The sequence below is a fragment of the Glossina fuscipes genome, unplaced genomic scaffold (assembly GCF_014805625.2).
Source record: "Glossina fuscipes isolate IAEA_lab_2018 unplaced genomic scaffold, Yale_Gfus_2 61, whole genome shotgun sequence".
Classification (NCBI taxonomy): Eukaryota; Metazoa; Arthropoda; class Insecta; order Diptera; family Glossinidae; genus Glossina; species Glossina fuscipes.
The window spans coordinates 3,147,361-3,170,772 of record NW_023998433.1 but is presented as its reverse complement, the minus strand read 5'-3'; positions in this window follow the sequence as shown (position 1 = coordinate 3,170,772).

Below are 23,412 nucleotides of genomic sequence, written 5' to 3'. Positions count from 1 at the left end.
CACATAGATTCTTGCATATCAAGGACGTTTCCAACCCCTTTTGTGAGCGGATAAGTTTCTCACTAAATTTTCAAACCAGACTGCATAACATTATTGTAGGCTTCCCTTTCATTCCTACCTACCTTTTATTATATTACCCATTTCAGATTTACTTTCTAAATCAATCTAAACTTGTCTGTCTGTTTGTCCGTCTGAAATCAGTCCATGTATTTTTGTATTTAACGTATATGTGGCAATTTTTAAAATATTTTTCATTGAAAATAGTTTAGTTGGGACGACTTTCTCGACCATTTACACTTTATTTTGCAAGGTAGCGACATGAACAACCATTTTGCTTTACAATGCTTTATTTTTGCACTATTCTTAAAAGCGGTTTGAAATAACTTAAATAAAAAGAGAAATTTTTATCTTTAAAGTGTAAACATTATGTAAAGTATTGCCGCGATAGGAGCGAAGTACAAAACAGACCATTTGCGTCCATGTGACAGAATTACGTTGATGTAACATGACATTTCGTTAGAAGCTTTGCTCGAATTAACACAAACACTATTCACTCCATTAATTTTGCAAATTTGAAGAATGTTTGAGAAAATTTGCAGTAGTATAAAATACAACTGCAGAACAAGAATGAAAATATTGGATAATCTTCTGGATATTTAAATAACATAAATATAACACAATAAACAGCATTTAAAATAAACTACCTGCAGCACTGCTTTAGACACTGTTCATGTGTCTCTACTAACATGAATTTTAGTCAATGTACCTTATGTCTGGCTTCTAAACGAAAATAATCATAATATAAGATGTTCATGACAAGTGGTGTTATATGTAAGAAAATCTGTTCCGCGAAGGGTTGACCGCTCCATTGTAAAATAAATGTAAAATATGTAAATAGAATAAAGCAATAAAAACATATTTTTACGAGTGCATTTTTTTTTTCTAATATATGCAGTTTTTTCGCTAAGTGTCTGGAATGTCTGAAATGTGGTTTGGCTCTGTTTATTTTGTTAGACATGATTTTTGGCTTTTGATATGAAATTTTTATGTTTTAATATGCATTTTGGTACAATTGCCGGCATCCACACAACAGTTTTATTTTTCATGTTACGTATAACCCAACCCATAACAGGCAGAAAATAAAAAACGCATAAAATGTACAGAATGACGTCAATATTGCACAATTTAATATATATATATATATACGTGTATATATATGTGTATATGTATCATGCAAATAGTAAAAAAGAGCACGTTTTTTTTTTTTTTCTTTTATTATTTTATTTATTAATGTTATAGCCCTGAGTAATAAATGTACATACGTTATATATATTTGTTAATAGATAAGGCCCCAAAATATTTTACACTTTAAAACATTTTCTGCTATTTAGTAAGTAAGTAAAGTCTTTAAGTAAAAATTTCAAAATAATGTAAAATTTTTTTAAAGCGCATAACATCACAAAAATGTAAAAAATGTTTTAAAAATATTTAGAAGGAAGAAACAGAAGATTGGAAATTTTGTACAATTTTTTAAACTCCTTTCCACAAAATATATGTTATGCATTATTTTAGAAAAACAACCAAGAGCCAATCAGAGTTATGGTCTTCGCATTGAGACGAACTTCCGATGCATATCATTTATTTAAATTTCGCCAAAAATTCTGTTGATTTTAAGCATATCATTTGATCATTTCTTTGTTACATTTGCAATGGGTTTAATTAACATTTGAATTTAATTGTATATCGCTGCAACTTATAAACTGAAGATGAAATTTTATTATATTAAATTTTTCTTATCATTAACCAAGAGGCACACAATACACATAATTCATGTTCGCATTCGCTATTAAAAATATTTATTCATTAAAACCAATAGTCTTTTCGAATATTACAAACGAAATACTAAAATTAATTTAAGCGTATTCTCTGGTAGCGTGAACAAAAACTACATTTATAGTATGGAATATTTCAAAATGAAAGCTATTTGCAAAAAAATGGCATCTAAAACTATACTACATGTTTTTAGATATTATTTGAACTCTCTCTCTCTCTCTCTATCTCTCTCTCTCTCTCTCTCTCTACCAGCATTCGGCAGTGCACATATGCAGTAAAAACGAAACTATATAATTGATTAAAATTGATAACAAAAAACAAAAATAAATCAGAAAGTTCCATACGCGATTACATTGCCAGCGCAACAACAAAAAATGAAAGATAAAAATAATACAAAAAAAAAAAAAAACTCCTTAATAAATGAAAACTGGTTAAATATTTTAAGTCAAGTTTTTAGGTTAGACCGGTGATTTTATATTGTTTTGAGTGCATATTTCAACTTTAAAGTGTTATGATATTAGAGCGCGCATAAATCATAATAAGCTCGTTTTTCTTTTAAATCCGTTTAAAAGGGAAAAATAATTGACATCAAATAAATTTGCGAACTTTATATGATTACAAATATGAAACACATTTGCTACGGTATCGCATATAATGAATTAAAATATTAAGCTTTGTTCAGATGCCCGTAAGCAAAAAATGCACGTAAAACTGTTTGTGATTCGATGAATTAATTTTTGAATAAATTTAAGATTTCACACACAAAAAAAAAAAAAAAAAAAATAGCCCACGGTTTGTTGGTTCCTGTTCATTGCATTGATGAAAAAGTCCTTTTAGAAAAGTTAATGTAAGTTACATTAATAGAAAAAAGTCTATAAATTAACTGTCATCTTATTTATCTGTAATTTAGTTATTTTTCAATTCAATCAAAAAACAAAAGATACTAAAGATTACGTATAAATGATGCAAAATCTCGAAAAACTTTTTTAAATGCGTTGAGCCTACACGTTATTCTATAATGTCATGAAACTTAGTCAGACGCTCACCAGTATTTCTCATCTATATTATACTTAATTATTAGGAATTAATAAAAAAAAAGTTCACATTTTAGAGAGAGGTTGCTTTTCCTCTTCTTCACGCAAAAAGTGCATTGGGTAGATGTCGTTCGGAAAACTTTCTTTACACTAGTTTGACTTGCAGTTTTATTCGATCAATCACTTGGGTGCTTAATTAACTACAACTAGCAACGTTGGAAATATTAAACATTAGCTCGACGTTGACAATTGGACTTTATTTAGGCATTTACACTATTTAGCGTTTCTATGTTTCGCAAAACGGGCGATCAATGTTAAATGGAGCAGATTCTCTCTTATCATCAAAGCGAGTCACTCGCTATTAGAAGACGTTCGCTAATGCCAAGTCTAAAAGTTGACATAAGCTCTACCTGATGGAACGGAAAAATAAGTGTCTGTAAAGATTTCCTATACCGGAAGTTTCTTACAATTATTGTAAAAGTTTAACGAAATGTCTACTTATTGTGCGAAAACAAAACGTTGAGTGAATTTATTTAAGTTGATATCTATTCAAAATTCGCTTTAAAATATTTTGAAATAAAGAAAGCTTATTGCTTGATAATCGCCAAGGTGCACTTCACTTCTTTGGATATTCTGAGTCTTACCTAGCCTCTCTACAATTTTATAAAATGAAGGCGATTTTTATTCGAAAAATTACTAATTTTATTTTGCTAAAGCGAACTTTAGCCACTATATCAAGAGAAGAAAGCAAAAAAAAAAAAAAAAAAATCTAAGCATTAGAGAGTAGAGGACAAACAGAAGCATAAGCACAAAAAGGAATATTATGCACTTGTGAGAACGATGATGAATGTGACATTTTTATGGTTTATATATTTGCAGCCATATTCCACATTAACAAGCGACAATAGCAACGACCGATAACAATGGCAAAGACACAAAAAACTAAACCAGAAAACTATTGTTATATACAATATAATAATATATTGATATATACTTTTTGCCTTTTTAACTTCACCTTGACAACCATAAATACATAAAGAAAACTATATACGAAAGCACATACACAGACAACCATTAAATATTATGAGTGTGTGCCTGCTAAATGTTGTGGTCACCAGGAGGCCAACTACAAAGTGATAGTAGTTGCAGTGAAAAATTATAAATGAAAACGAACATAAAAAGAAATTGCATTTTTTTAGTGTGATGTTGTAAAACACAGCTGCGCACATCACACAACAGCATATATATCACAACAATAATAAAAAAATAAGTGAAAGTCGCATAAGAGTAACATAAATACTTAGTTGTTTTTATTAATTTTCATTATATATTTATTTAACGCCTCATTGTTTATAAGGCAACACAACCTCATAAATAACCGAGAATTATTTATGATAAATATGTTTAATGAGCTAAAGAATTGGAGGCTCATATAATATAAATAACTTGAAAGTTCTTTTACGTTAACCATGCCGCAAACATTAAGGAGTACAAATGTATGAGTTTTTAATTTTCATAAAATCGCCTATACAACTCAATGCCACAAAGGCATTTTGCGAAATCTTCAAATTGCGTCCTGATATATATATATATGTATATACCTCGCGCTCTCTGTACTAATTTCCTTTTAGACAAAATCCCCTACTGACACATGTCAAAATCATCAATTTCCCTAACAAATGTCTATACAAGTGTAAACATACAAGTGCAAATACATTACATACATACGTAGATGGATACATACTATCCAGGAATCATGTCAAAAAAAATTAAAAGCGAAATAAATAACATCATGCGAAGAGTCACGCTTTATGTTGTTTACGAAAAGAAAGAAAGAAAGGAGAGAAAAACGGTAAGCAAAGGAAAGGCCTTAAGTATGAATCTGTGAACAACATTGGATGTCAAATAAAATTTTAGCGCGTAGTGCTATATCATAAAACATTTATAAACTACTAAAGAAAGTTTCTTTTAGTTTTCTTGGTGGCTCTCCTTCATCTAAATATTAAAAAATAATAATAATAATAATAATTATAATAACTTACATATATACTTACATATATATTAGTATGTTTCTTTTTTCTCTAACGAGCAGACAGATTGTAAATAAGGCTAAATGAAACTTGTATTAACGTTACTTAAATGTGCTTATAGTCCATCACCTATTCAAAGTTTTTGAGGCAAATCTGAGTCTAAACTGAAAATTCACATTCCTGAAATGAGGCCGTTTGAGGAAGGAATCGTAACAATAAATTTAAATTCAATTTTTTCGTTGTTTGTTCAATGTAAATGAAGACGTTATGTTTAAACAAATTGCAAGAACGATGAAACCATAAGATTGGACAAGGAACAAACCACCGTAGGTCTTAACGTACGTGCGTTTCTCTGAGCTTTCTTCATCGAAAGTGTGGAAACATAAATAATGTATTGATTCCATGGCTCAACGTTGGAAAGGCGGAGAATCTGGACAATTAAAAGATAAACGAAATTTAACATTATCTGCATATATAAGAATTTTGGTATAGTGAATAAACACAGAAAGATCAGCAAAATATAAAGTAAAGTATACAAAATGGGCCCTAGTTGGCTGCCTTAAGGAATGCCAGAGGAGACAAATTCATCGTATGAGAGTTAAGATTTGAAGAGAGCTATTTTCTAAGGGGAACGTAGTATAGAGAAAATCCTAGTGTATCGAGTTTTTGTAACATCAACTTATGATTGATTTTATAAAATTCTTGCTGAACACTCTATAAATAATGTCAGTTTTAGAGCTATCAGAAACAGGCTTAACATTAGAAAGTTACAGCGTAACACAAGGAGGTTCGTTGAAGATGTTCAGTTAAGAAGATGATATGACCAACACTACGACAATATTGGTCGAGTCACAAAATAATCAAACAACTTAAGTAGTGACCTTAATTTACTTCTGTTTGTTAAATACACATATACAATTTTTAGATATATATGTATATTGTTACGGAAATCCCAAATCTGCTTCTAAGATCTAACAGTGAAACACACCAGACAGGAGCTAAGGGAAAGGAATGCAACAGCAACTGGTGGTAAGCGTAATAAAAAAGAAAAGGTGCAGCGCCGACTCTGGGAGCACCTAGAGAAGGAGGAGGAGGATCCTTCCTCATTTGAATTCTACGGAAATTCTTATAAAGTAGAGCAGTCAGGACGACAAGAAATAGAATCAAAAATTGACGGGACGGCTGAAAAGGTCGACAAAATCCAGAAAAATCAAGGTGTTTTAAAAAAAACACGCACCAGCACACTGAAGACGAAATTAATGCGCTAGAAGGGAGCGTTGACGATGCGCTAAGCCAGTTTGATGCGAAGGTCAAAGCCTTAGAAGAAAAAAAGGGTGGAACGTTAAGCCAGTTTGCCACCTAACGGGTTTGGAGTTGCCGCCTTAAAAGAAACAGCAACTTGATGAGACAGTGCTTCTGAAGTTCAAGCCTGCATTATTGATAACACCTCCAACGTGCTATGTGAAGAATGTCCGAAGGGGCATTATAAGAGCAAGAGAATAAAAGCACCCGCACGAAAATGCTACAATTTCGACAAAGTTGGGCACCTTGCCCGTGAATGTAAATGTCGCACTTGAGGTTGCCCATCAACAGTAAAGCAGACGCACAGCACAAGCGCGACGTTAAAGGAGATAAATGGACAAAAATTTGCCGAATGACTGCAGTAAGCAGAAATATGTTGAGAAGACCGTAATGACTCCAGAATATAGAAAAGATCGTGAAGAACGGAGGCCTTCACGAATGATTCGAGAATCTAGAGTTATATAATATCCATATGCTTACTTGATTTGCTACCTGAAACATGCATGCGAGCCAAGAGAAGTATGCCGGCCGAAACTTCAAACCATCGATTGGTAAATAATAATATTAATAATAATAATAATAATAATAATAATAATAATAATAATATGGGATGTATAAAGCAATATAAACGTTGTTGCACTATGCAATACTAGCCTACAGGGTGTATTTGTGTATTTGCACTTATGTTTATGTGCGCCTTTTTTTTGCATTTCTTGATTAAATTACGTTATGAATTTTAATTTTAACAAATACACGTTATACGTATCGTAGAAACTATAAAATTCATGGAATTTTTTATCACTTAAAAATCATACATTTTATTTTGCACTTATCTGCTAGCTCTCACCCTATGGGATTTTATCATATGTTATATGCATTTGTTTCCATTTTTAGTTAACGCAATAACTAATGGAATGAATATACACCGCTGGATAGTAAAGTGAAAAACAGTTAATGTTCGTATGCACAGTTATAAATAAATTATAAAATTTCAGTCTAAAAAAAAAAAAAAAAAAAAAAAAAACCCGAAGAATGCAATGGCTCGATGCTACTCGTCTACCCGGTCTCAAATCTATAACACACTTTATATTATTTGTTACCATTAATAAAATAGTTTCGTTGTTGTTTTACACTTTTTAATTATTTTATTTATATATTACTTCTTTTTTTTGCGTTTTCGTCATTTTCTCTGTCGCATAAAATATATAAAAACAATAAAAGTGTCAAAGCGTATGAGATATCTATCGCATATATATGAACATTGCGTGAAAAAAAATGGCATCACATGGTAGATAATAACGTATCGATAACATATTAAAAATGTATAGAAAAAATTTTACATTCTATTTATGGTTGCATTTAATTGGATTATATGATATATAGGAAACAATATGCACGTAGATGACAGAGTATAAATATTTTTTTTAGGTGTCATCTAAAAAACAGACAAAGGGAAAAAACTGCATAGACAAAAGAGCTGAAAGCAACACGTGCAGAAAAAATGCAGACATATATTTCATGCTTTGTCTTTTAGTGTGTATGTAATATTGTCCGACCAAGAATTAAATCTGATTACAAAATACATACAATATTTTAAATAACGGAAAATTCAAAATATTTTACTTAAATGGTTTCAAGCGCCCAACATATACATATGCTATATATTATGTGCACTAATTTAAAATTCAGGATAAGCAATTAATGGAGCTGGGTATATTTTCGGAGCTATAATGGAATGGTCTGACATCGCCAGATTTGCATATTAACCATAAATGCTTCATTCTCTGAAATCTCATGAAAAGATTCCTAAATTTAAATAATTTTAAACAACAACTTTCGAATACAATTCCAATGTCCCGTTAGCTGGTATTTTGTAAGCACTAAGAGGCTTATGGTGCATTATGTTACTGTAGGAAAATGAAGCACGAACACTCTTGTACTGTTAGCGGAAATCATTTAATAGCTCACGATAGCCTGAATTCGTTTCGATTAAAAGCGTTTTGGATTTTTTCTTCACTTCTTGTCAAATTAACGTAAATAGTCTTTTGTGATTTTAAAGTTTTATTCAACTCCTTATGAAATTACGTTCGTACCACTGGATTGTGATTTTTATAGTAGTATAGGTTTAATTTACAATTCCTAGGAGATCTATTTGCAAATTATCTGCAATGCTTTAATTCGCGTTCTGGTCATGTACGTTCGAATATTGGAATTCAACTTGCTTGGCTCGACTCTCTCAACTTTACTCGACTAACTTTTCGATTTACTTGAATGCAGTAGCATAAAGAACGAACGTTGGGCAATCACTCAGTGGATGCACCATGTCCTTGTAACACTTCGACGGTCAGAAAGGTGAGAAGTAAAAATAACGGGATTGGGGACATGTTGGTCACAGCCTAGTGGCCTGCTGAACACTGACTATAACTACAAGCAAAGTCAACTCTACCGTATTTGAGATTTCAACCCGTAAACATTGTGTTAATAGTCGAGATTCTTAACTACTCGACCATTTATTCGGATGATTCCTATTAATTAACAATTTACACGAAACTCCCGATGTATGCTTTTATCTAACTTATGCTTTGTGATGCCACAGTTTTATTCGCTTTAGACAAAATTTTTGTACACCTTTCGCAAGCAAGGAAAATATTTTAGTTTTTTTTTTTTTTTAATGTTTCATTGTCTCTCATCTCATTGCCAAATGCGATCCTAGCAGGCGCGTAATAATTTCAATCTTAAATAACGTTGAGTTCTTCATAAGGTTCTACATAGTGAGATCGAATACAACTGCGGCTATTGAAATTTCAATTTCCCGAATCTTTGCTAAATTAAAAGGTACCAACAGAAGTCTTTGAATATTCAAGTGACTTATATGGAAGCGATCATTGGATTTCCTTTCAATTTCTGAATCCGAACATATACTTAACATCTCTGAAAAGTAAAAAACTACGGATGATGTTCTAGAAGTATTTATAATCCCTACTTATTTATATTCATATAGATGCAGAAATGGAAAGAAAGGCGTCTCCTTAAATTAAAAAAGAAGATATGATAACAAGTTGGTTGCAACGAAAGTACTTGTGAAGTAGGGCGCAAATATATGCCCTCACATATATCAAAAATAATGTTCGCTGAAGCTTATAATGAGTGCATAGTTAGTTGGAATTTCGAAAATATAAAAAAAGGAAGCATTTATGTAAATAAATAAATAAAATAAAAGAAATAATGAAAGTAACGACGTTTTCGTCTTTGTGCGAACTAGAAATGTTAATTTAAAATTTTTTCAACATAACATGTGGATGTGCTTATCTGTTGTGCCCACAGACACAGGTAAGAAGAGTCTCCTAAAATGCAATGAAAAGACAATTAATGGTTTGAAATAACGTTGCGTTTTAGAGTCACTTGGCAGCAAAAGCAAAACTAAAACAAGGAACAAAACCGAACAAAAACTACCACCACTTAGTTATGGAATAGCTTTCGATTGTTATCTAACTAAAGTGTATGTACAAATGTATTCATATGTACGCATATATTTATTTTTTAGGGGTTGATGTCTTGTTTTTTCTTTTTGTGTGCTCTGTGACAGTTGTGCAGACAGATATGCTTGCACGTAGTAAATATGTACATTTTTGGCTAGCTGGTCATTTGGAGAATTTCCGTTAAAATTAAGTGTAGCATAAATTTTTTATAACCTATGTCGAATGTAGTCAACCTGTCGTAATGTACTCTATAATCATATTCCGGGTGGTTTTAGACATTAAATTAAAAAAATAAAATCGTTTTTTTTTTTTCGTTGTTTTTTTTTTTTTCCTAAATAAAACGACATTGCAATAAAGAAATTCATGCTTTTTAGACAATTTATTTAGTAAATGTTACAGTGCAGGTCATAAGATACCCTTTGCAAGCGTTCAGGCAGGGGCGAGTACGTAAATAAGTAAATATGAACTTAACAGAGAATTTCCTGTAAAGCAATTTGAAAACAAGTAAGTGAGCCAGTCATTTTCGGCTGAGATCGAATCTCGCATACCCAGCACCATTGAAATTTTTATCACCCCACGCTTTCATTTATTGCCACAACAAAGTGAATGGGATAATATTTGTCTTCAAAGAGAAGCAAAAATGATTGCATCATGTCATAATTAGTGCGTCATAATTAATTTATATCTAACACATTTATATTTCGCATTCTAGTCTCCAAGTCCTTTTATTTGATACCCATATGGATGGTGTTGTTAAGAAAAAAATTCATTCATCACTTTCTGGTGTCCACCATATTTATTTTAGAATCAACGTATCTTTAGGCAGTTAAAATATCTTCATTTAAGGAATATACAAAATGGCTTTAAGCATTCTGTCTTATTTAGCATTTGATTAATAGACATCAAATAAATAAATTGTAAAATAAAGGAAATTTAATCATTTGTAGCTTTGTAAGGGCATGGCTGATGTTTTCACATAAAAATAATAAACGCTTTCCGTAAAATAAATGTAAAAAATTTCAATTTTCCATCTTTCATAATATGTGAGTAATCAGCAAAAACCCACAGATTTTTGCGTTCACCTTACGCTTTACTGGGGGCGTTAGCTCTCAGAAAGAAACTTCCAACGTTTCTATCAAATTTAAAGTCGATACTTTAGTTTTGCGACCAGGAGGACGTCAAGAATTTTTATATTTTATAGAGTCTCTGAAGCTTCCATTTGAGTGTTGAAAAAATTATGAAAAAACGAGTATACCTCCATCCTTCGGTGGTGGTTATAACAGTAGAATGAAAAGCAAGGATTAAAGCCAGGAAATAAAAGCAGACATTACTCAGCAATTTTCGAGCTCCCGTGGAAATATTCTGTAAACTAAAATAATATGAGCGATTAGAAGTAATTTTCTTTTATTATTATTATAGGGGTTTTTTATTAAGGGAGAAACACTGAGCGAACCTGCAATACAAACGACAGTAATCAATCAAATTAGTTTGAAATTTCCAACGCATCATATATCGGCAAAGTGTCGTTATTAATATTGAATTATATATAGTGTTGACAAAAATCAGCTTCTCCTGCAGTTGCTTTTTGCAAGATGATCCATTAGATTAAATCATATTTCATTAAATCTGAAGCGTAGATTATAATGCTGCCATATCTCTCTTTTTGTACACCCATTCTATCCGTCACAGAGTATAAAATAAATTTCGCAAGTATTTTTTATGCATAAAAATAGAAGACATAGAATACAAATCAAGAGAAAACACAGTGTGATCTAGAGGAATAAGACAAGTCATGTAAGCACACTTAGTGTATTGGTTCGTTTTCCTGTCGAGCTGATAATTAAGATTTGAAATTAGGAAAGGCTGGAATTATGTTCATCTCAGCTTTTTGGAGCTTTTAAGCTTTCCTCTAGGTGGAAACAAATTTTTTTCAATTAAATTTTTTTTAAGCAATGCATATTTTTTATTATTGGTCCATGCAAAAAGACTTTTCGGTTTTTTCCGAAGCTGGCGTTATTGCTTATATACCGCGCAACGCTCACCTGATTAACTCAACACGAACGTGTGCTTAAAAGGTGACACTTCAGCTTCCAATAGTGCAGATAGTTTTCTAATTCTTCGCTCGTGTAAAAATTTTTATTGATTTGAAAATGATTTGAAATATCTGAACAAATGCGCTATGTGGTGTTTTTTACTACAAAAACGCTGCAAAAAAAATATGTGAAGTGTGCGGTGATAATGCTGAAGGGAACAAAGGACCGAAGAATGATTTGCTCGATTCCGTGTCGGAAGTTTCGATGTCAAAGGTGCACCGCACTCTGATCGAAAAGTCGATGAAATTTTGCAACTGGTGGAGTAAGACCGGCACACAAGCTGTCAGGAATAGCGAAGGCTACAAAAAGAAATTCGAAACCGCGGAGTAAACTGCAAAATCTTTTCACATGACTCCATACTTCTTTACGCAGGAAGGAAGGAATTAAGAACAGATCTACGCGTACCGTAGGCGTTATATAAACAAGATGATATCTAATTTTTGCTTTATGGATACAAATATACAAAATACAAAAATATCAGGAGTTTATTGCTCATCTCATTGAGGAGTGCTATACCACAACTAATTGTTTATATTATAGATTAAATCTGTTCAGTAAATTACGTGCACTAAAATGTTTTCCTTATAAACACAACAATTTAATCGCAAGCCGAATTATTTTCCATTTATGCGCAACAATTTTGTCGCAAGCCGAATTATTTTTCTCGCAAGTCGGATTGTTTTCCATTTCCAAATGCCGCGTTTTACGGGGAGGGGTCTGATCCGATTCATTTTTTTCAAAACATGTCCGTGTATAATATCAATAAGGGCAAATATACATATGCAGACAGGGGACAATTTGCTGCAAACAAATTATTCATTGCAAAATTTTCAAAGTAAGATAGACTTCAATAGTTAAAAAAAATATGTTTGTAGATTATTTGACAATTTGCTCTTTAAATGACCAATTTCAGTCAATTCACAGTAGTTGACTCTGCTCTGCGATCATAAACCGGTTCATTACATTCGTTGAAAGTAATTGGAATTATCGACTACGCTTACCATCTTTTTCACGTATGGCCCTCCACGACTTGGAAGATCGCATGCTAGGTATTGTGAAAGATTAGCGTTCTTGAAGCCTGGCGTAGGTTTCGATTGCATTTTCATACCCTCTTAATAAAAGTTTGTACGAACGTATGTAGTACGCAAAAGGATTTAAAATGGAGTTATGTTCTGCTATGACCCTCGATTCAGAAGCATTTTCTCAAACGATTTAAATTAGTCTGTCTGTCTGTCCGTTCGCCTCACATCTTTCTATGCAACGTCACGTTCAAGCAACCATCTTCTGTACCAACATCTTTTGCCAAGAATGTCATCAGCAATGTCGCATGATAGAAAATATTATAACTATTATCTAAAATCCTTGAGATATTCAAAGAATTCTCGAGATTTAATCAAAAAACTCATGTCGTTTGGTTGCAACGACTTTTAGAAAAAATGTTCTCAATCCTTTAAACAAAGAGATTCGTTCTTTTAGAAATGAATTGAGAAGTCATCCTCATCAACACACCTGGAATAGTAGCTAATGAATTCTGCCACGGATTCTATGGACTGTGAAAAATTGCTATTTTTAAAAACACTATGTTATTGGTTCATGCATGCTATTTTAAAAGTCATTCGCAGCGACAAGCTCTGCAAAAAATATGACAACATATTATGCAAAGACTTTCACACCACTGAGATAAAATTAAAGAAACTTGTCCCAATTTTCATTGTGCAATTGGGTTAATAAGTAAATAAATGAATTTCTTTTTAAAGCTTAAAATAATTTTTTAACTTGGATGCATTTTGTTTTACATCATATATACGTTCTATTGATTCTTTTTTGACGTGTTTGGAATATTGAAAACAAAGAAAATAAGTCTAAAGAGTAGAAGAAGATAAAATCGAAAAACATTGACAATTGACCTAAATTAATGTCGATGTTTATGATGATATTTCACTAACTCACAGAACCAATAATAAATTGTAAATATTTTGCGTATATAATTCTGGCTGCCGAAATAGATGTTTTTTTTTTTTTTCGTTTTTTAAATAAATTGTTTCTATATGCATATTAGGCACAAATACACACAAACTTTCTCGTAACAATATAATTTTGAAAAAAATATTTTGCAAACAAGAAAAAAAAAAGATAAAATAGTAAAAGCGGTTTAAATCCTTCTATTAGCTACGCATGGTTATAAATGATTTATCTAACAAGTAAGTTATTTTTATTTATTGCATTTAATTTCTGTTTAATTTTATTTATTAGTACATTTTTTGTTCCTTTTTTTGTGTTTCTTATTTGCAGCGTTTCCAAAATTTCTATTTGATATTATTAATAAATGAGCTGAAATGAATCCTAAAAATATTTTTTTTTACACATTTTGACATAAAGCCTTTGCCATCGAGAAAGGCCCGTCTCTCTAATCACATGTAAATATGCATCCATTTATCAGAAAGTTCGCCGCTTCCGACGAAAATGGATGGAAAACTTTTGCACAGTTTAGTTCCATAGGTCGAGTTCGAACGTAGACGAGAGACACTCACGTTCCATATTTGAAAATTTTCAAATAACTAAATAACCAATAAAAATTTCATAAAACCTCCTGCCAACAACTTGCAAGCAATATAAGTTAACGATATTTCTATGCGATTGAAGATCGCCGCCACATACGATTGCTAGTCGGATCGACCAGCTGATATGCTCTAAATGTATTATTTTCATGCATTGACTTGGAAAGAAGGGTAACGAACAAGCAGCCCGAAAATTAATATTGTATATTTTCTCTTTTATTTATTGTTCGTAATTTTTTTGCTTTCGCATATCTTCCCTATCATGATGCGTACTTTTAAGTATTTTCTTAAATTTGTTTTTGACTATTTTCATTTAAAATTTGCTTATCTTCTATGACTTGTTAGAATGCGTTTTGAATTTTTCATGTCACATATTAACACCATATCACACGTCAGCAGTGAGATCATTCTCAATTCGTTATTTACTTTTCAAGATATTTGAATAGATGTGTTTAAACAAATACCGTTATAAGCAGACAATTAATTAAACAGTTAGTGTTAATTTGTTATAATCAAAATTACTTTAGCTGATTTATATATAAGATCGCGGTTTTATCTGATGAAGAAGCGCCGAAATGTTGCTAGCTGTTTCTACCTCTATTGATTTTCACTACAAAACTACATTATCGATTGGACACCCAACCAATTTTATTCTCTTGTTTCTATTTCCTCACTTCTTTTTAACCGTCACCATCATTACACAGACGGGGGACACCTCTTGATTGATTGATCATACGGGCCACGATTGGTTGAGCGTACAAAGTGGTTTACATCTTAATCATTATTATTTTTTATGTTGACGTTATCTTTAACATTTTAATACATTCGCCTGAAGGGCTGAGTAGGCAAGAGTCTCGGCTAGCAACTCAGTAATCGTGGGTTAAAATCACAAGCGCGGTAGAGTTTTTAAAAAAGACGAAAGCCTTAGATGCTAGTGCGTTAACTTTTTAGTCTTAGAATTTATTCTCTAGCTAAATTAATAATAATAATAATATATTAACAATTGCAATTTTGTTTAAGAAGTGAATACTGATCTCTTGCCACTATGAATACGTCTGTGAGTAACTTTTATTTTGTCATTCTGATTTTTACGCTGTAAGAAAATACGCGAACAGGTACATAGATGGACGTGGTTAAATTTAAAAAACTAAAACACTAATGCCTTCTCCAAGTTTTACATATATATATATATATATATATATTTTTTTTTTTTTTTTATTTTCGTGAAATTCGAAAGCTTTTATGATGTACTTATGGGATAATCGCGTATCTGGCTGACAGTGAATGCCAGCGAACTGTTGCTTTCCAATCGAAAAACTACAGGGCGCCGTGAAGGCGACCTAAGCGGCTCGCATCGATGCAACAAGCACACTGTCAATTACTACGCTTTGTATATATGATTTGACGCACCTTTAATGTATCCGATTGCTATACTCGTTTAGTAAAACGTCGGTGAAAAACGTAACTTTTAAATTAAGGCAGTGCTCAATATTTCGCGCTATTAAGAAAAAAAGTCTTGTTTACTTTAATATAATCCTTGTATGAACGAATATATTTTCCTTAAAATAACAATTATCGCAGAAGCGCTTTGTCTTCGCTGAAAATCCGAATCGTGTTGGTAAGAAAAAACGAAAGCTAGAGTTTTCGATATCTTCTTCTTCTTCTTCTATTATTCAGCAAACCAACAACTGAAAGTTCGCTGGAATGTGTAAAAAAGGGCCAATGTGAACACAAAGCTCTCTGTTTGGGCCTTAGTAAAAAGTAGGGGCTAGATTTGGTATATAATATTAGGGTTTATTTAATTAAAGCTTTTCTAATTTTACGTGTTATACGTCCGCCACGTTATTTTATTTATTTCTTCTTTTTTTAATTTTTATTAAAATATGCATACTACTCGTCCCGTACGTAGGATAAAACAGAACAGCAAGGAGTAAATTCCCTTGCGTAAGAAGTAATGTTGTATAGTATAAGCTCTTTATTCGCGCTTCCTTCATTCGCGTTTTCACTATTCGCGGATTAAAAATATGCGACCCAATTCCTATATTCGCGGCTATAAAATTCTTTATTCGCCGATTAATCCAAGTCTTTAGCTCTACGAACTAAAGCCATACACATTGAAGTCATGCTGGAAAAAACTGTGGACTGATTGCGGAAAATGACGAAGAATCTGTGCAAGTTCAAAGTTTGATTGCAAACATAGTCGAAATCGCGAATAGAATAAGACGAGATGGGTTCGAGTAGATAGAATCAAGTGATATTCACGAATTGTTTGAATCGCAAGATGAAGATTTGACTGAAACCGATTTGGAGGAAATGTTAAATTCACAGCCCATTGAAGAAGAGGCTTTAACAAGCACTGGAAACGTGACATTTAATTTGAAAAGCCTTAGTGAAGGTTTAAGAATGGCACATGAGCTTGGCGATTTCTTTATGAACATTAATCCGAAGTCTTATTTTTAAGAGGCAAATTGCTAATGCGACTGCTGCGTATCAGTCTGAATTGAAGGAGCTTTTAAAAACTGCCAAGCAAGAAAAAATTACAAAATTCTTCAAACCATTGCCTAAGCCTTAAGATAATTAATCAAAATTTTCAAAAACTTCAATTAAATTGATTTGTTTATATATTTGATTTTGTTTTATTTTATCACCTAGAAACGTATCCCCTATAATCATATATAAATCATATTTAAATAAAATGAATTATATTTATAAAATTACATTTATGGAACATATAGCCGCGAATAAAGGGGTTTTACTGTACTTATGTGTAAAGTGTCATATGAAGGAATTGATGAGTGTGAGACAAAAAAGCGCAATAGAGACTAGGTTCATAAATTGACTGTAAACGCTTATTTGTCTTGATGACATGATTTCAAAAAAGAAAAGATTGCGACTTAAACTATTAAATTGCAAGAATGCAACATGTCAAGAATGCTGCGGTCACGGCGTCCACATATACTTAATTTGCGAACTGGGAATGGTAAATAGTCAAGGTAACATTCGGACAGACAAATATGATATGATAAGGAGATTGTAAGACTGCACATGTGCATAAAGGGTTATTTACTGTGGTAATTTTGAATAGATGATCATTACATCTCGTGGGATTAAACATCAATAATAAGGAAAATAATATCACGTCTGAGTCCGCAATTGATAAACCAAGAAGCTTTCGATGTACTTTTACGTGAGGGACATGATTGTAAAGCGGATAAGACAGATTTACTGTCTGACACAATAAAGAATTACTTTTGAGACTGAGTACTCGCTAAGCGTATGGCTTCCAGGCATGTCGCAACACATTCAGCTGAAGATATAATGCTTCGTGGGTGGTTTGAGAAGTAGGCTTCTACATTAATATCTAGAAACCTGCAACATCGGTCTTAGATTCGTCAGTAAAAATGAGTGAAAAATGCTTCCATTTGGTATTGATCAAGTAGCGGTGGGGTACCTCTGCCGTGGTGAACCTGTGGATTTTCTCACTGGTGATCACATAACTGCCGGTCGAAAATATTGAGAACCAAGAGGAATTTCGTATAAGCTACGTATATTAGTTTTTAGAATGTTGAAGTTATTAAGTTTTTGAGCAACAATTTTAAATAAGATAGGAGAGGATTGATTGATTGATATAAAGTCGTAAATGAGAGATAAGGCCGGATGATTCTCAAAAGACAGAATTTTATTAGATGAAAAATTGGCGAGCAAACGAAATATTTCTTGTAGAGGCATAACAGCCAGACGAAGGCATTTCCATTGGATAAACAAGAAAAGTCTTGTTTAGAAAAATTTGCAATATATATTTCATACTTAAAAAATGCATCAATGCTTAGTTTCCGTCTATTATTTGAAGGTGATTTTCATTTTTATACATAACAGCGTTCAATAAAAAAAAAATGTATTGTACTCAAAATAAAAAAGAATGGAGTTGACAGCCATAAAGTCATGTTTTGTAGACGTACTTAAGTTACGGTATCGATGGTGGACAAAGTGCATTGAACTCAAATTTAATAAGCTTTATGGTCTTTTACTGCTAAGCCGAAAAGTTTTCTCTATCTCGTGGCTGGTATAGCAATACCTGCACATCCGCGAATATTATTTTATGAAACTTATCAACGATAAAAATAAAAAATCATTCTGTGAAAAAGTGAAATGATAATTGTCTTTTTTTTTACTTTAACACAGAAAGTTTAATTATGACTCCTTTGCGGTAATAAACGGTTGTAAAGTAGTATGTTTGTTCCAGCTTAAAATAAATGTATGCAAAATGAAATTTTAAATTCTAATACACTCTGCACGTAATATTAGCATAGCATCACGTATGAAGCATTTCCAGGTTTTGGTAATAAGGCAAAGAAGAAAATCGTGTGCACTTTAGGCCAAGTTTTGGTGATTCGGTTTCCCAAATGGCTATGTAAAAATCAATATAATGATGAATTTTTTAATAGATTTCGGGTATTATAACGTTAAAGCTTTAATACGATTTGAAATTTTCGCTTCCTTTGAAGACATTTCCATTTTATTCATTTCATTTTGTATTTTATTTTTCCGCACCAGAACTGTAAGTCTGATTTCGAAATTTGTTAGTTGCAGAGATGCCAAGGGAATATTACCTTTTCGTGTAAACGATACGTAAATAAAGGAAGTGATTTTCAAATGATATGAAATTCGCTTTTTTTCCTTAATTTCACAACAAGATCAATTAGTTATTAATCCACGCATACCAAAGGAATATATATTCACTTTTTTAAAGGTGATGGGTAAAGATGATTCATGCAAGGCCCGAAAAAAATTTTCATTTATTACATTTCGAACATCCACTTGTTCTTTATTTACTTGTTGAATTTAAAAGAAAATAAAAGATAAATAAGTAAATATTTTTCATCTATTATATATTTCTATATATTTTAATATGTTTTAATTAAAATTTTTTCTTAATAAAAAGATATATAAGAGCAATAGTTTTATATATATATATATATGTATGCATATATATATATATATGTTTTTTATTTCACCTACTTTTTTATTAAAAAAAAAAAGAAGAAAATCATTTTAAAAAAAATTCTATTTTCACACACATCTCAATAATTTTTCTTTTTTAAAATTTTCACGAATTTTCTACACTTAAAAATGCGTATACGCTTACACTTTGATGTGTAAGTGCGTGTCCACTTTTGCACAAAAAACACGCTCTAATGATAATAAACAACGAGGACAATAAAATCGAAACGTATGTTTGAAACGATACGCGGCACAACACGACGACGTTTGAAATGAAACTGAAATATTATGGCTCAACATACAACAGAAGTATACAGAGTGCAAATACGTTTACTCATCTATATACTTATATACGTATTGTAATACATTTTAAACATCAACAACAGCAGCAAAAGCAAAAGCAACAACGACAACAATCAACAAAATGTATCGTTCGTTGTAAGCCATCAAAGTTAGCCAAAAGAACCAACAGGCTCAACTGAAGGCAGAAGCAGCATGACATGGTAGCAAAATGTAGTAGAGCCAAACAATATGAATGAGAAAGACAAAAAAATAAAAAACATAAAAAATTGAAAAAATGAAAGCAGAAAATGCGCTAAAAACGAAAAAAAACACCAACAACGTCGTCATTATCATCATATAACATCAATTTCGTACGACTAGATGTCTATGACTGTGTGAAACCGTATTAATACAATACGGACGAACAGAAAGAAAGGGAGTCTGTTTATGTGAGCATATGGGTGTGTATGAGAGTGACTAAATGCATGCGTGTCTATGCGTGTCATGAGTGTGTTTGCGTATGTTTGCTTCAATTTTTGTATTTTGCCTGAATAGCAAAGGCCAAGTTAACAGGCACATGCCTTAACAAGCGGCATAAGTCAAGAACCGTAGAAAAAAAAAAGTGTTTACCATTTAATATGAGCGAAAACCACTTTTATTAAGAAAAAGACAAAAACAAAAACTACCCTTAACATCTTGTATAATTTCGACGTGCGTTATGTTGACAAAGCTCAGCTGTTTTTTAATAGCAACAAAAAGAAACCACAAAATAAAGTCCTCATCAACTAAACATGTTGCCAAAAAATGAAAACAAGTTCATTTGTGTTGAAACAAAAACATACGTTTATCTAGATATAAAAATGCTATGCACATGTTACAGCAAACGCACTGGCACTGAGTGCTGATAATACTTGCAAATGTTGCAATGTTTTTACAACAATTGTAGTTAAACGTGTTTTGGTCTTTGTCACTTTTAGAAAATTTGCTACGCAAGATCTTTAGCGTGTTTTAGTAAAAAATCCATACCAAAGAATTGCAAATATTTCTTAGAAATCTATTGTCTATCATACGAGAAGTTTCATTAAAATGAAAGAAAAATTTGCTGCGATATGCTTGACTTTACCTATTTTTTTTTATTTTACTGGATGCGTTTGAATTACATTTATGGTATATTTACATACTCAATAAGGGTGTAACAATACAATAACTTTATCGTGATGTGTACAACGCCAAGAAGCGTCCACCTTTTATTGTACAGAGCAATTCGGAATCATTTTCATACCCCTGGATCTAAGCTTGTTTGCCTGTCTGTCTCTCTGTCCGACCGGTTGATATCTAATGGATTTTTTTCAACCTAGAAGTCGTAATTTTTTAAAAATTTTCATGAAATTTGGTATACAGACGTGTTCTTGGCCCAAAGTCGAACGCTGTTGAACATGGTTCGGATCGCACCCCATTAAATATAACGCGGTCAACTGTAATGCTTTCACTTGTTTTTATTTTTTTTAACACGCTTTCTAATTCCACACATTTTACCATTGTCTTCATTCGTAAAATGGCTGTTTTCATATCCAATAAATAGTTTTCAAAGTATTGATGAATAAATTTTCAAGTGCAATGTGAACCATATGTTCCTCAATTTGGTAGTCACCATAAAACTGACAGCAATAATATATTAATAATAATATTATTCAGTATATGTTATGACGCCGCATGTAATATAACCCTAAAAATTTTAAGAAAAGAAAAATTTTAAATATACTATGCGAGTAAGAAATTAAGAGAAATGAGAACTAATTTCGAACAGCTCTCATTCCAAAAAGACGAAAACACAACCAGCTGTGTTAGCAAAACTATACTTAGCACAATAATCTAATGAATAGAAAATGATTTCATGTTCACATAAAAGTTTATTTTTAGTGTTTTTCTCATATATATGCACAAAAAAAAAAAAAAACGTTATTTTATTATGGAATACTAAAGACACAATACAGAAGAATATGCAGATGGAAAACCAAAAGAAAAAAATTGAAAAAATATTCAAATGAAAGAAAATTTTTCAAAGGAGAAAATAAATAAAATTAAGAAAGCAGACCGCAACCCAACGACACTGGTTGGCATTTAGCCAAAAAAATTTGTGTGAAAAAAATTAAGAATATTTTCTCTACCTTACAACGCACTTTCCGCACCCACCAGGAAACTAATATTTATAAATTTTTATGTGAATAAAATAGTGTGACCATAAATACAAATTTCGTAATAGCTTGTTTTTTCAATCTCAAATTACGTACGGTTATAAAAATTTATTTCAAGCTTCGAAATTTTGTTATGAATACCGAAATTTTGACTAGTTATGATGAGCCAACAAAAACGAACAAATTGGCACATGACATATTGTCATGTATTCATTACTCACTCATAATGATTATTAACACAACGAAATGAGAAATACAAAAGACCAACTTTTTACGGTAATGACTTTTTGAAATAAGAGAAATAAAAAACCACTGAGGCCCTTTTATCGCATCATAAACAAATTATGTTGTTATCAGCTAAATAAAAAGTTGCCAGCAACATTTAAGTAAAAATTTTTGAAAACAGAATACAGGCAAAAAGATTTCGCTAGCAACATTTGCTCGGCAAAATTGTTAAGTACTACCCCAAGGCATCCGATAAAAACAAACGATATTAGAGACCATAAGAGAGAGTACAAGAACTGAAATGAGAACATTTATTGAAATTTGTACGACAAGTGTAACGTAACTGTGCACTATGAACATGTGTACGCCATACTGTGTGGTTTTGAATCGACCTGTGCGTGAGTATATTCGCGCTAAAGCAGAAATACTTGCGTGCAGTTGTACGTATGTTTGCTTAAGAAATTATATATAGGCGCCTAAACGATAGAATTTTCAACTTCCGATTTTTCAGTGCTCGGCCGTTCTTATTTCTGGTATTTTAGTTTGAATATTTTTTTATGTAGGAATTTGCCTTATTTTTGGAGAACTTTTCTATACATTTACGTATTTGTTTGCCATCAAATTTTTATTATAATTATTCTCTCTCTTGTTTCTACCATGTCTATCTATTTACAAACATAAAATTATTATTTATAATGTTTATGCTTCAGCTAAATCTTATAATTTTGCTGCGCAAATGTTGCCAGCGAAATGTCCTAATCCATGTATATAATGTCCTTGATACAAGTTTGTTTCGTTTATCCAACGACATGTTGTTTAGTCGCTATTATCCTTAACATGTTGCACTGAAAAGCATTCGAATAAGATAATATACGACGAATGTAATGTACTGTTACGAACATCCAAGAGGATGTCAATTAACAAACGAGCGTATATAATACAAGTAAGTTGCACGCATCCTCTTTCTTGGATGGAAATATGTGATTCAAAGAAGACACTTTGCCTTGTATTATTCGGAAAATAAGATGATTAGATAAGATTCTGAACTATATTTCAATTTACTTGATTCGGCAAGTCTATGGAAAGTTTTAGGTTTTGTTTTATTTAAAAGCGACTCTCGAGAGCAAGAGAAACGAGAAGAAGAAGAGGAACATCAATATGAAGTTTCCATCTTTACCTTAATCTTAACCTTAACCTTACTTAAGCAAGTGATCGGCTGTTGCCGCTACTAATCTATATGTTACAACATTTGATTTTGATCTAGAAAACTGGTCTCGATACTATATTATTTAATTAACTTCCTTGCTTGCCGTCAACTGTCAAGATAGTTTCAAATACATTCTTTCTATATATGTGTTCCAATTTGCCGGTTCTGTTCAA